We start from the raw sequence: 12,050 nt of genomic DNA, 5'->3' as shown, positions 1-12,050 counted from the left end.
TGCTGTAAAAATGTGATCTCCAAGAGGTAAAGAGAGGGTCCAGCCCTGCCACCTGTGAAGGCGTCAATCTCTTCTGCTGCCGTGGAAGCAGATGGGGAGCCTGGAAAATCAAAATTAACACTGTGCTGCTGCTTGAAGCTGCAACAGGGGAGGTCCAAGTTGGATATCAGTTCTGCACCAGAGGGCAGTGGGGCCCTGGAACAGGCTCCCCAGGGCAGAGGACACAGCCCCGAGATGACAGAGTTCAAGGAGCATTTGGATACCACTCTCAGAAATAGGGTTTGGATTTTGGGTGGTGCTGTGTGGGGCCAGGAGCTGGACTCAATGATCCTTATGGGTCCCTTCCAACTCAGGATATTCTACGATTCTGTGTTTCCTTCATGCTGCCTGAAAAGGTTTGAGGAGCAAACCCTAAAAATTAGCAAAATATGAGCATGAGATCATCCATGGCACAGCATTGTGAGCAGTGCTGACTTCATCCCTCCCTTCTGGAAGACTGAATTTCACTAGAACCTGTGGGTATCACTCAGCCATATTGTATTAGCCTGCAGTGTAGCGGGAGAACAATTTATACAAGGCAGGACCACCAAAAGGCAGCCACTGAGTGCTGCCACATCTTCTAATTCAGAAATGTTTTCATAGAATCATAGAATCATAGAATGGCCTGGGTTGCAAAGGACCTCAAGGATCGTCAAGTCTCAACCCCCCTGCTAAGTGCAGGGTTGCCAACCACTAGACCGGGCTGCCCAGAGCCACGTCCAGTCTGGCCTTGAATGCCTCCAGGGACGGGGCATCCACAACCTCCCTGGGCAACCTGTTCCAGTGTTTTGTGGCTTTTTCAGTCATCAAGTCAGACTGGCTGCATAGCACAGACCATAGGAGGATGGAATTGCCTAAATTTAGGGGAATCTCCACCATGGACAGGCCATGCACCAATGTCCCCTGGCAGGCAGATGCTGCAGCTCAGCTCCTGCGGGGATTGGGGCTGGGTCCTGCAGGTCAGATGGGCCAGCATCTCACTGCGTTGAGCCAAGGGGAAGGGAAAAGAATCATAGAATGATAAAGGTAGGAAAAGACCACTAATACTATCAAGTCCAACCATCGATCCATCACCCACTAACCCATGTCACTCAGTACCACATCTACACATTACTTGAACACCTCCAGGGACAGTGACTCCACCACCTCCCTGGGCAGCCTGTTAGTAAATAATAGAAAAAGCTAAAGGGGAAAATAATGAAATTCTGTTTACAGCTAATTATTAATCACATGCGGTCTCCCTTCATTCCCTGGAAATAGTTCCTCAGTCCCTGGAAACTATGCTTTACCCTTATGAATCAGAAACAGGCTTTCCTCTTTCTTTCTCTTGCTACATCCTTTCCTGCCTTGTTGCCTCTTTTCCCATCTCCATCATCACACACCTTCATTCCCTTCTCTCATCCTTTCCCCAGCTCCTCCTCCCCAGCTTCTATTCCCTGTATTGCTTTCTCTTCCATCATCTCTTTTGCTTCATTACTGTTTTCTCTCCTATTCCCTCTTTCAGAGCTCTACAAAAGCGGTGCCCTGACACAGAAAATCTGATCTGTTCTTGTATGAAGAATAATGCAACTGCAGGCCCAGCCTGTTTAATAAAAGCTGGTGAAAACAGCTTGTGAGTCCCTAAGGTAGAGGTAATATTTTGCATTAATATTTGATACCTTATTTAGGATGCTAGATCAGATGCATGAAGTCTCTGGGGAAGAATCAAATGCAGAGTTGTGTTTAACTGATGAAGAGCTCAGCCAGGCTGCTGGACGGTCCCTCCAGTCTTACAGCCAGGCCTCTCAGAGCTGCCCTGTTCAAGATGGAGCCCGACCTCCTGTCAGCCTGGAAACCAGGGAATGGTGCTTATGCAGTGCCTGCATCACTCAGGTTAAAATTCCTGCAAATGCACCACTCTTTTGCACTCATCTCAAGTTATTTCGGTTTTGGTGGAGTGCCTAACCCCAAATGCTGAGTCAGATCCTTCCCCACATACCTCAGATCAAGCAAAGAAGATGACTGTGCACTTTTTCTCTCTCTGTTGGGGAAGATGGGTCCTTCACACTGCAGAGAGACGTCAATGCTGCAGGACACAAGGCCGGGCAGGGATCACAAGGCTCAGAAAGAAATGAAGTAACTACCCTGGAGTTCTGGTGTCAGAAGCTCAGGGCTATAAGAAACCATGTAGTCTCTGCACGCCACCTCCTGAAGCTAAAGTTCCCATCTATTGTATGCTGAGAAGCCCTAGTACAATGGATCTCCAGGCACTTCCCAAAATCACACTACCTGGTAGGATAACACCATATCTTAGCATGGGGACCATCTCAGGGCAGTGGGAGAAGGGAGGTGACCTTCCCCAAAGACATATGGACGGGCATAAAGAGGAGCAGCAAATAATAATAATAATAATAATAATAATAATAATAATAATAATAATAATAATAATAATAAAATAAAATCACACTTTTTCTTTCTGGGCTTGGGCAGACTGACAGGCACAATGAAATGTGTGGGTGTCACTTGTCAGGTGTGAATCGTTCAGGCAAGCTACAGTACACATATTTAGTTGTTTTAAACTGTCTTCATACATCAGACCTCGCCACCCCTTAAGCCGATTTATTGCAGCAATCTTTCATTGAAAGGATTAATGTCATCCAGACCTGGCTGCTTTGGCCACTTGCATCAAGGCTGCCAGCCTGAGAGTCGACATTTTCTCCGCAGCCACTTGTTTCCTGAGTCATTTAGGGGAAGATCAGTGAAGGGAAGGGGAAATCTGGGGGCTTGAGCCAGCATCCAGCAATGCCCTGTCAGTGCAGTGACACTGTATGGCCCCTCTCAGCGATACACAGAGCAATGCCTCAGCTGTGTACATAGCATTTGGCAGAGTCCAGCATTAGCTCTGGCTTCATAGAAGCAGAGGATTTATTTTCTCCTGAGGAACAGTGATCAGCCTTATCTCAAGCATAAATTGGAATAACATCCCAGTTGTTCTCATTTCCTCATGAAAGCAACACAAATATTTTCTGCCTCTATTCACTGCTGGCCTGGCATTTCCCCACCTGGCCACACAGAAGTCTTGGGCCATTAGCTTCCCCTCATCACACTTAACCCATCATTTTCCTGGAAGTATCATCGTATTTTTGGGGAAACCAAAACCTTCTGCCACCACAGACAGACAGGCTCGTCACCCCCACTGTGCAGTGCACATACATGGATGCTCCTCAGGTGCATGGATTACATCCTGCCCATGATTGACCATTTTTTAAATTGGCTTCCTGCTTGGTTTTCCAGCCCTGGGTACCTTGTTCTCGTGCATCCTTGTCTGTGTGTGTAAGCAGTGCTGGACTCTCACTGAATCAAGCAGAGACCCAAAGGCTCTGCAGAACTGAGCTGCTGCCAGGCAGTCTCCAAACAGCACAGTACCCTGACTCCCAAGGGCACATTTTCTTCCTAATACAAAATATGCTGTTCTTCACGGGCCTCTTTTGGCTACTGCTCCCAGTCCTATTTCGGTCATATGCATTTGTGCTATAAACGGTCTCCTACAATCAGAGCTTATCAATATTGGCTTTAGGCTCAGGGCTTCTTTCATTGCATCAAAGGTGCATCGATGTTCTGCCATCTAATTTATTTCCCTTCTTTTTGGCTTTATTCAGCAGATTGGTCAGAGGGACATGTTAATAAGCAAAAACTCAGAAATAGATCTCCAGTAATAACCTTCTACACCTAAAATTGTCTTGCTTGTTGGAGGTAGGAATTCAGCATCTCCCCTGTAGTTCCCACTTCAGAAAGCATTCAGTTTTGATTTTCCCGGTGACCATCAGACACTCAAGGTACTGGATCTTGGAAACAGCCAGTGGATGTTTTGGAGAGAAGGTACGGGCAAAGGCCAACAGCCAGCCCCAATTTGGCTATTTTGTTTAGAACTAATTTCATTGACTTCCAGCTAGGTTGCCCTATCCTCTGCTTGGGGCTGTTTTCTCTCTTCACCGAGGTTTCTAGGGCTATTTGTGGAGAGAAATGCCTCTTTAGACACCCTGCATTGCCCTGCATTGGTCTGCCTTTGTACAAACACTTTGCCAAACCTGTCAGCTTGCCACTAGCTATCCCTTTGGCCACACTCTCCTCCTTTCCCAAAAACCCTTATGCTTCTATTTACAAAAAGCAAAAAAAGGGAGTGTCTGACGTACGTTATGAGCTTCCTGGGATTTTGCTCAGGCCACAGTCACCGTAAATCAGTGCCAAAAATTGTCCTCTGACTGCTCCATCCCATAGTCTTCACACTCCACTCTTCTGCTCAGCCCAAGCACTTTATCTTCAGTTGCAGGTAGCAAAAACAAAGCTTTTCCTCACTGCCTGCCCGATGAGCTTTATCAGCCTGCCTGCCTTGCCTGCTTTTTTCTGAGATTCTCCCCTACAAGCTTCTCTCTCTTATCTTTAAACTGCGGTGAAAATGTTTGGGGTTTAGCTTTGGATGGAAATCTGGGAAGCTTTCGGCTGTCAGCCATACAGCACATCAAATGGAGAAGGTCCTGCAGAATCCACTGCAGTCTCACGCTGGCCAAAAGATACGTAGAACAAAATCACCTGAGCTCCATTTGCCTGCTTATACTTCCTCTTAGGGAAGAAGTATAAGCATAAGAAGTATATTCTTACCCATCCTCTCTATTAACTCGTCCATCCGGTGGCGACCAAAGGACGTCCAAATGGTTTTCCTTGGAAGAGAAAAGCCTGGAAGTAGTATTGTGTTCCATCACAGCGTTGCAGCCTTCTCAGAAGCATTTAACCAAGTCCCACAGAGCTCTTCTGCTGGAGTGCCGTGTAATGGAGCTCCCTCTGGCCATCAGGTCGTATTATCACAGATAATCAGAGCGTATCAGTTTCACACAAAGCTCAGCCAGACAAGCAAGACAAGACAGCTTCCAAAGTACCGTGAATATCTCACTCACATCACACACCATTTTGCTTTTAGCAAGACCACCCTGTCACAGCATATAATGTACAGCACCCATTTGACACATCGGCAGCGAAACTTGGGAGATGGCTGTAAAACACTGTATTGGTAAGACCTAGTTATTCTTTTTATCCTTATTCTGAATCTGATTTCTATCTGATTTATTCTGAAATCTTGATTTCTATGTTTCTTTCCTTGTTTTAGGGCTTGCTTTGTGGTTTGTTTGGGTTGAGTTTTTTTGCCATCATGCCTCAGAAAACCCTTCCTCCTGCTCAGTAACAGCAGACAATAAGGTTGTCACTCTGCAGGAGCTGGGAAGCAGCACGCCACAGCACTGATGATCACCAGGAAGAGATGGGTAAGGAGCTCAGCCCTGCACAAAACAGCTCCTTGTCTGCAGAGAACTGCAAGGACATGGCAGATGTGCCCATTGGAGTCTGGGTATTTCGGCATAAGGCCCATTGGGATAAGCAAGGATCTTGATGAATTAAAATGCAAAAGGAGAGCATAGAGAAAGTGAAGACAAGGATAGACATCAAAGGAACAGCATAGAACCATTTCTTGCATCCTTGGGGATGAAATAATGAAGACCAAAGCAAACAAGGAACAGAGCAAGAGAGATTGGAAACCTCAGCAAGAAACGTCCAGATGGGACTCATTTTAAAAAGTCAAGGCTAAAATATTATTAGCACATACTCAGCAAACAGAAGATATGTGAAATGTTTCTGGTAACAGCACAGGTCCTAGGGAGAGAAAGCATCAACTAAACAGAAGGTTTTAATACAAAAATATGATGAAAATGTTCCTTGTTGCTTTGGGTGCCTGAAAAAAGATAGGGAACAATCTGACTCTGGCAAGAGTTTACATCAGCTGTTTGCTTGGAGCACTTCTGGCAATTTCTGGAACCGGAGATCAGAGAAAAATGATGAGACCAGTCAGAGGACTAGAAGGTCAAATTTACAGCAAGTATTACAGAAGTGAAATCTATATCTGTGGGATAATAGATGTTCAAAAGGGAACGCCGCTATTCATCAATAGCTAAAGGGCAATACTGCTTAGGAGGCAGACAGGCAAGCTGGCATAAATAGGAAGGAGAAATGGCATTTCCAACTCCATGTCGGGAAAGTTACCTGGCTGAGTTGCACTGGGTCATGGAAGAGTTTCGGATGAGCTGCCAGCATCTCCCATGGACCAGACAAGAGCGTTCACCACCCCCCCAGTTCCTGTGTGGTGAAGACCCACACAGCCAAACAGAAGGGACATCAACAGGACTCTGACCAGCAAGGCGTTGGAAAAGAATGGGGGAAGGATGCTGACAGCTGCCAAGCCCGTATACAGAGGGGCACTTGGTAATGATGTGCATTCTTTGCTCAGTTACTACCAAGGTTTGTCACCCCGCTACCCTCCCCGGCCTCGCCCCGCGGCTGGCTTTCAGCCAGCAGAAGCCCTTCAGAAAATGGAAATGGATGCATCTTTCACAGTCATTAGCGGGGATCATGCTAATGGGATGTCATGATAAATACTGACAGTTAGCTGAGGGCAGCACTGCGCACTGCGAGGCTCCAAACGAGAGGGCAGCAGATGCTGCAACAAGCTCAGAGCATGCCCATGGAGCGGGAGGAGGCAGCGGGAGCAAAGGCGAGCTGGGGCTGGTGATCAGGGAAAAGAGCTCACTGTTCAAGGTCACCAGCCTGCGAGCAGCCTCGGGTGCTGGCAATGCCACAGACAGAGAGCAAGCAGCGTAAGGTCCTGGCGTGGCCACGTTCTGCACATCAGACGGACAAGGTGGTGCTGCAGCCTCAGGAGGGTCCCACGTTGCAGTGCGTGTATGGAGAGAGTGGAAGGGAGAGCATGAGCAGGATCTCCTGGTGCTACTGAGCACCACAAGCATGGGTATCTGCGGGAAGGGTGCTGCCATTTGGGGGAGAGGATTACTCGACTCGCATTATCATTTGAGCTCACGCGTACGCCAAAAAAAAAAAAAAAAAGAAAGAAAGAAACAGCTTAGAGCTTTGGTACCTCAGGGAACTGACCAGCATAGCTATAGTTAGATAATTATGCCATTAAATCTATGCTAATACTACTAAGGCTGGTCATGAATTTTTTAACAAGCCAGTGTTTCATTGGAAAATACCAACTGATCTTATCAAAGATGAAACTTGTCTCAAGGACAAGCACATTTCTACTCAGAAAAGACAACATGAGACAGAACATGCATTTATAGCAGGGAAGAGCTTTCGGGACACTTCTCTCTGAGCAGGATTTCTAGGTGAATAACTGTCCATGAATCAGGTACCCGAGGGACCTCAGGTTTGGATCCTCCACCCATAACAAACACTGATCAGCAGGCTGCTAGGGAGCTCTTCCTGACCTCTCTGATTTATTCTCCCTGAAAAACTGCAAAAGAATCTGATTTTCATTATGATGAGGATCAGAAAACATTTCTTTTTTTTTGCATCCAAAGTTTGGTGAGGCAGGAAAAATCAGTTCGTCCTCTGCTCTTAGTATAATTCACCCTCAGGGAAATGCTGTTCTAGAATAAAAGCAATTCTCTTTACTTTGGAGTAATTACTCTTATTCCAGAATAGATTATGCACATGAGAGAGTTAAAACAACATAGCTAGAGCACTAACTGTTATTCCATTGCCATATCAGTCAACTTCCCAGTATATTCAAGTCTTAGAAAACTAGGTGTGCACTCTTTCTTTTATTGAGTATCAGTTCTCCATAGGCCAATGGTATTTAGAAATCCTCTTTTGACAAGATTAGTCCTGCCTGACAATATTACATCTACAAAGACAGGTGAAGGATGAACTACGGCTGGTACGGGGAGTTCACGCCAGCTTTACTTGCTGAGCAGCACCGATATTGGTACGCACACATGTCCCATGATGGACACAGATATGGAGCATTTGTACAGTCATGATCCTGATGCAGGAAGCACAGAAATAGCAAGGAGACCTTTCATCATGGATGAGACCGAAAGAAGGAGGGGATAGGAGATTTGTGTGGTGTCAACATATCACGTTACACCCACCCATCATTTCTTTCCCAATATTTCTCACTGGAAGGAGCTCTGAAGGCATCACAGTAATGACTATTGGCAGGATTTGTGTGGGTGAGGTGCTGAGAGCCAAGAAAGCCCAACGACTGACTTGCTGTTTGAGTCGCCTACACGGAGTGGCCCCTTCAGAGCAAAGATGAGGTCAACAGATGGAGGATGATAGAGAGGAAGGGAATTCCATATAATTGCCCAGGATCTTATCTCATCTCTTTGCACAGAGAGGTTGCCCATCCATTTCGAGTTGAGTGGGATTTCTTAATCATAAAGGCAGTCAGTCAGCACAAGTACAATGCAAGCAGAGTGCTGCCCAGGAGTCTAAAAGCTTTCAGAGCCCCTTTTTGACATTTCCACATCTCATTGTCCCAGCAACACTTTGCAGTGCTCTATTTTAAGGCTGGAAAGAGAGTTTCACATCACAAAAACGACCTACCTGGCCCTGTATTATAAGCACTCAAAAGTGACAGCTTAAAGGTTGAGGTGCCTTGAGCAAAAACCTCAGCACATTGACCCTTCCAGTCGCTAGTGTAGCACAATACAGCAATCACAAAGACTCCTTCGTACTACTACAGAACCTTTGATTAGTACCCTGTTGTCCTACTCAAGTCCTGGTTTCGTCCATGGGCACACATTTATTCACTGTTGACTTCACATGGAAACAGCATGTTTTGGCACACAATTTTTTTTTTAGGTGCCACTCAGCACAGCTGTAATCAGCTTGGCCTGAACAGTGCTCAGGAGATCTACAGAGAGCAATTGTGATGTGCTGCATGCATTGAAGAAGAAACGTCAAAGCAAAAACCTAAGTATGAGTTCATTGGACTGGTGGAGGCTGTTCTTGTCATGGGAGAGGTCCATGGGCTCAGGCAAACCATGGTGTTTAGCAAAGCAAGCTAAACACCATTGCCTTGTCTGCAGTGACAAATACTGGTCTCACAGCAGATTGAGATCTCCCATTGGGGGAAAGCTCTGCTACCTGACACGGCAAGGCTGGCATCAGCCTCGCATCATCACCATCATTGGTGTAGCTGGAGGGACTGCTGCAGACACCAGACTGAGTGAATTAAAAACTAAATGCATAGCAGAGAAGAATGGTGTGTATCTTTCTGCATGCCCATAACCTGCAGCGGGAGGCAGACTCTGTTCTACCAGAGGGTGATCAAAAGCTTCTGCTGCATTTGTGGCATCTCTTAACTAGCTTGGACAATCTCTAGGGATTTAGGGCTGCCTGTCACTTGAAGACCAAAAATCAGAACTAGAGAAGTTACCCACATTTGGACACCACCCAACCACGAAGAGATGCTCATTCTAACCTTAATGTGCATCCTTCCCTGCCTGGATGCTGGACTCTGCCCCCAAGTGTCTGGTGCCAGAAGGGAGCCTGCCTTTGGGGCACATCTGACTGATGGAGATTGTGTGCCTCCAGGACAAACCAATGCTGTGCGAGACAGGTTTCAGCCTTTGCAGGCAGTGCTATTTGACCCTTACGCGGACCATTCATTCCCAGCATACAAAAGAAAGTCTTGTTTAATTTGATGTTGATGAAAGACGCGGAGCAGAGAGGAGCTCAGAAACAGAAGCCACTTTCTCATATAGCCGAGGAGCTGGGTGACAACCGGCCTCTGTTCTCCACCCCTGGCCTCCCTCCGCCTCCCCATGGAGACAGACAAAGGATGTGTCACGACTGGCCGTTGCAGAAGGGAGGACTTGACATCGCTGTCAGCGCGGCGGTTGTGGAAAGCAGGGCCCTTCGCATCCTTCTGGCTTTGTGATTCATGTACGCTGTTAGGAGTCCTCAGTGAGATGGGTGCTGCAAGGCAGCACTTTCAAAGGCTGCATCAAGCATGCTTTCCGTAGGTAGCTCACTTAAGAAGCAGGGTGTTTTTTTTGTATAAAAGCAGTTACTTACCTCTGTGGAAGAACCTTATTGAATCTAACAGAGATGAGACTAGCAGAATGGCATCAAAACTATTCTCAAGGCTGACATTTTAATAGAGACTGACTTTTTTTTTTTTGAAGCTACCTCACAGAAATCAACAGTCAGCATACAAGCCTCTGCTCACAAATTGGTTGAAAGCCAAATTGGTGTTTACCTTCTGCAAAACTTTTCTGAGAGGGGTGGGATGCCAGATCATCCATCATCCTCCGGGTGCACATGGGGCACCCACGCAAACCACGCAGTGGTTCAGAGGGGCCGGCTGCCTTCAGGCGCTGTGTACCTTCACGTTCAGAACCCAATCTACCACCATCCTCACCACAGCTCCTTGCTGCACCTTGGAGTTGCGCTACCAAAAGAGCCGCCTCTCAACTGAAGCATGACAGATGCATTCGGCACACATCAATCTGTCTCCGTCTGGGTCCTCACGCAGCCCCCATCATCGTCCTATTCAAGAGCCAGCAAAGTATTTAAAAATAGCAATAACACTAACAATCTCCCTTTCTTTCCTCCTTGGCTTGTAGCAGAAATAGCTTGATTAGGCTACAGCTCTGGTGCTTCAAGGGGGAGAGAAATGAAACTGCAGAGCTTGCAGAGCAGCTTTTCAGCTTTCTTAAGGCAGCAATTGCCGGCTGCTTTGCTGGAGCACTGGCTCTTCAAAGGCTGGCAAGCTGTGTATTGAGGACTGCTTGTTCTGCACGTGCCTTTGGAAGCTGCTTCCAATGAGGAGAGGCAGCACCGCAGCTTTGGGGTTGGGGAGACACGCTGATCCCTCCCCACCCCCTGCCTTTGCTTTACCGAGCTCACAGTGCTGGGAAGAAAAGGGGTTCTGTGTGGGTGCGTGGGCACTCTGCCCTGAGGACAAGGTACAAGGCAGCTCAGCAGGCTCTATGAACACAGGATCGGGAGCAGGGCTTGGCAGGTGAGACCACCAGGGTCCCACCTCAGCCCTCAGTTGCTGTGTCCCCAGGACAGAGATTTCAAGGGGATTTCCACATCATGGAGTGCTTTCCATGTGGGTATGCAGAGAGACAGGTGGCCTGGGATAGCACGGCATGCCAGGGAGAGCTGGGAGTGCAGGCAGCAGGGCTGTGCACAGCCAGGAGGCAGTGGCAGGACCCTGGGATCCCATCTCATCCTGATCCCAGGAGCAAACATACTTCTGAACCCACCTCTGCCAAGAGGCCCCAGAGTCGTGGTGTCCACCCAAAGCCCAGGAACAACTCACTGATTGCACAGTGAACTCCATCCATCGTCTCCTCCACCGGACCCTTCCCAGCCACACAACAAACCTATCACATCTCATGGGGATGCAGAGAGACGCAGTGCTGCAGCAAAGGGCAGTCAGTTCAGGGGTGTGGGTTTGCCTAAACCCAATGCGCTGCAGCCTCGAGCACGCAGGGCTCCTCCGGGCACAGACAGGCTCTGGGACTGTGAGAGGGCAGCCTGCAGGCAGGGCGGCCATGCGCTGTGGCAGGCATGGAGGTGGTGAGCTGCAAGCAGAGATGGGGTTCACCTCAGTGTCGCACATTGTAAATGTCATCTGGCTGCAAAATGTCACTTGTCTCCCTTCCCAAGGTGTTTTCGGCAGCGCCTGCTCCAGGAGCTTAGACGAGCCCTGTCAGCTCACCCGAGGACACGGAGCCCTCCCGTTCTGCCCCAGGAGCACCCTTCCGGGCAAGAACCTCAAAGCTTTCGCTCAGTGCATCCCGAGAGAATCCCCCTGGGGCTGCGGCAGCCCTGACCCCCGGACAGGGGGCAGAGCCGGAGGGGAAACCGAGGCACCCAGAGGGCCACCGCAGCCGCGGGGCCACACGCAAAGCTCGCACCGAGGCTCCTCCTTACAGCAGCCCGCCCCGCACCGAGGCCGGCAGCCCCGCTCCGCCACAGCGGGGCCGCTCGGGGCGCTCCCGCCACCGGCTCCCTCCGCACCCGCTGCGCGGCGCCGCTCCCACCGCCCCCTCCGCGCTCTCCTGTCCCCCGCTCCGCGCTTAAGGTGGCGCGGCGGGATGCTGCAGCCGCCGGCGGGCCGCCCCGCTCGCCCGCCCCTCCCGCCCTGCCGGGGTGGCCTTAAATCG

The sequence above is a fragment of the Numida meleagris genome, chromosome 1 (assembly GCF_002078875.1).
Source record: "Numida meleagris isolate 19003 breed g44 Domestic line chromosome 1, NumMel1.0, whole genome shotgun sequence".
Taxonomy (NCBI): domain Eukaryota; kingdom Metazoa; phylum Chordata; class Aves; order Galliformes; family Numididae; genus Numida; species Numida meleagris.
The sequence above is the reverse complement of the archived record's forward strand: the minus strand, read 5'-3'. Positions refer to the sequence as shown.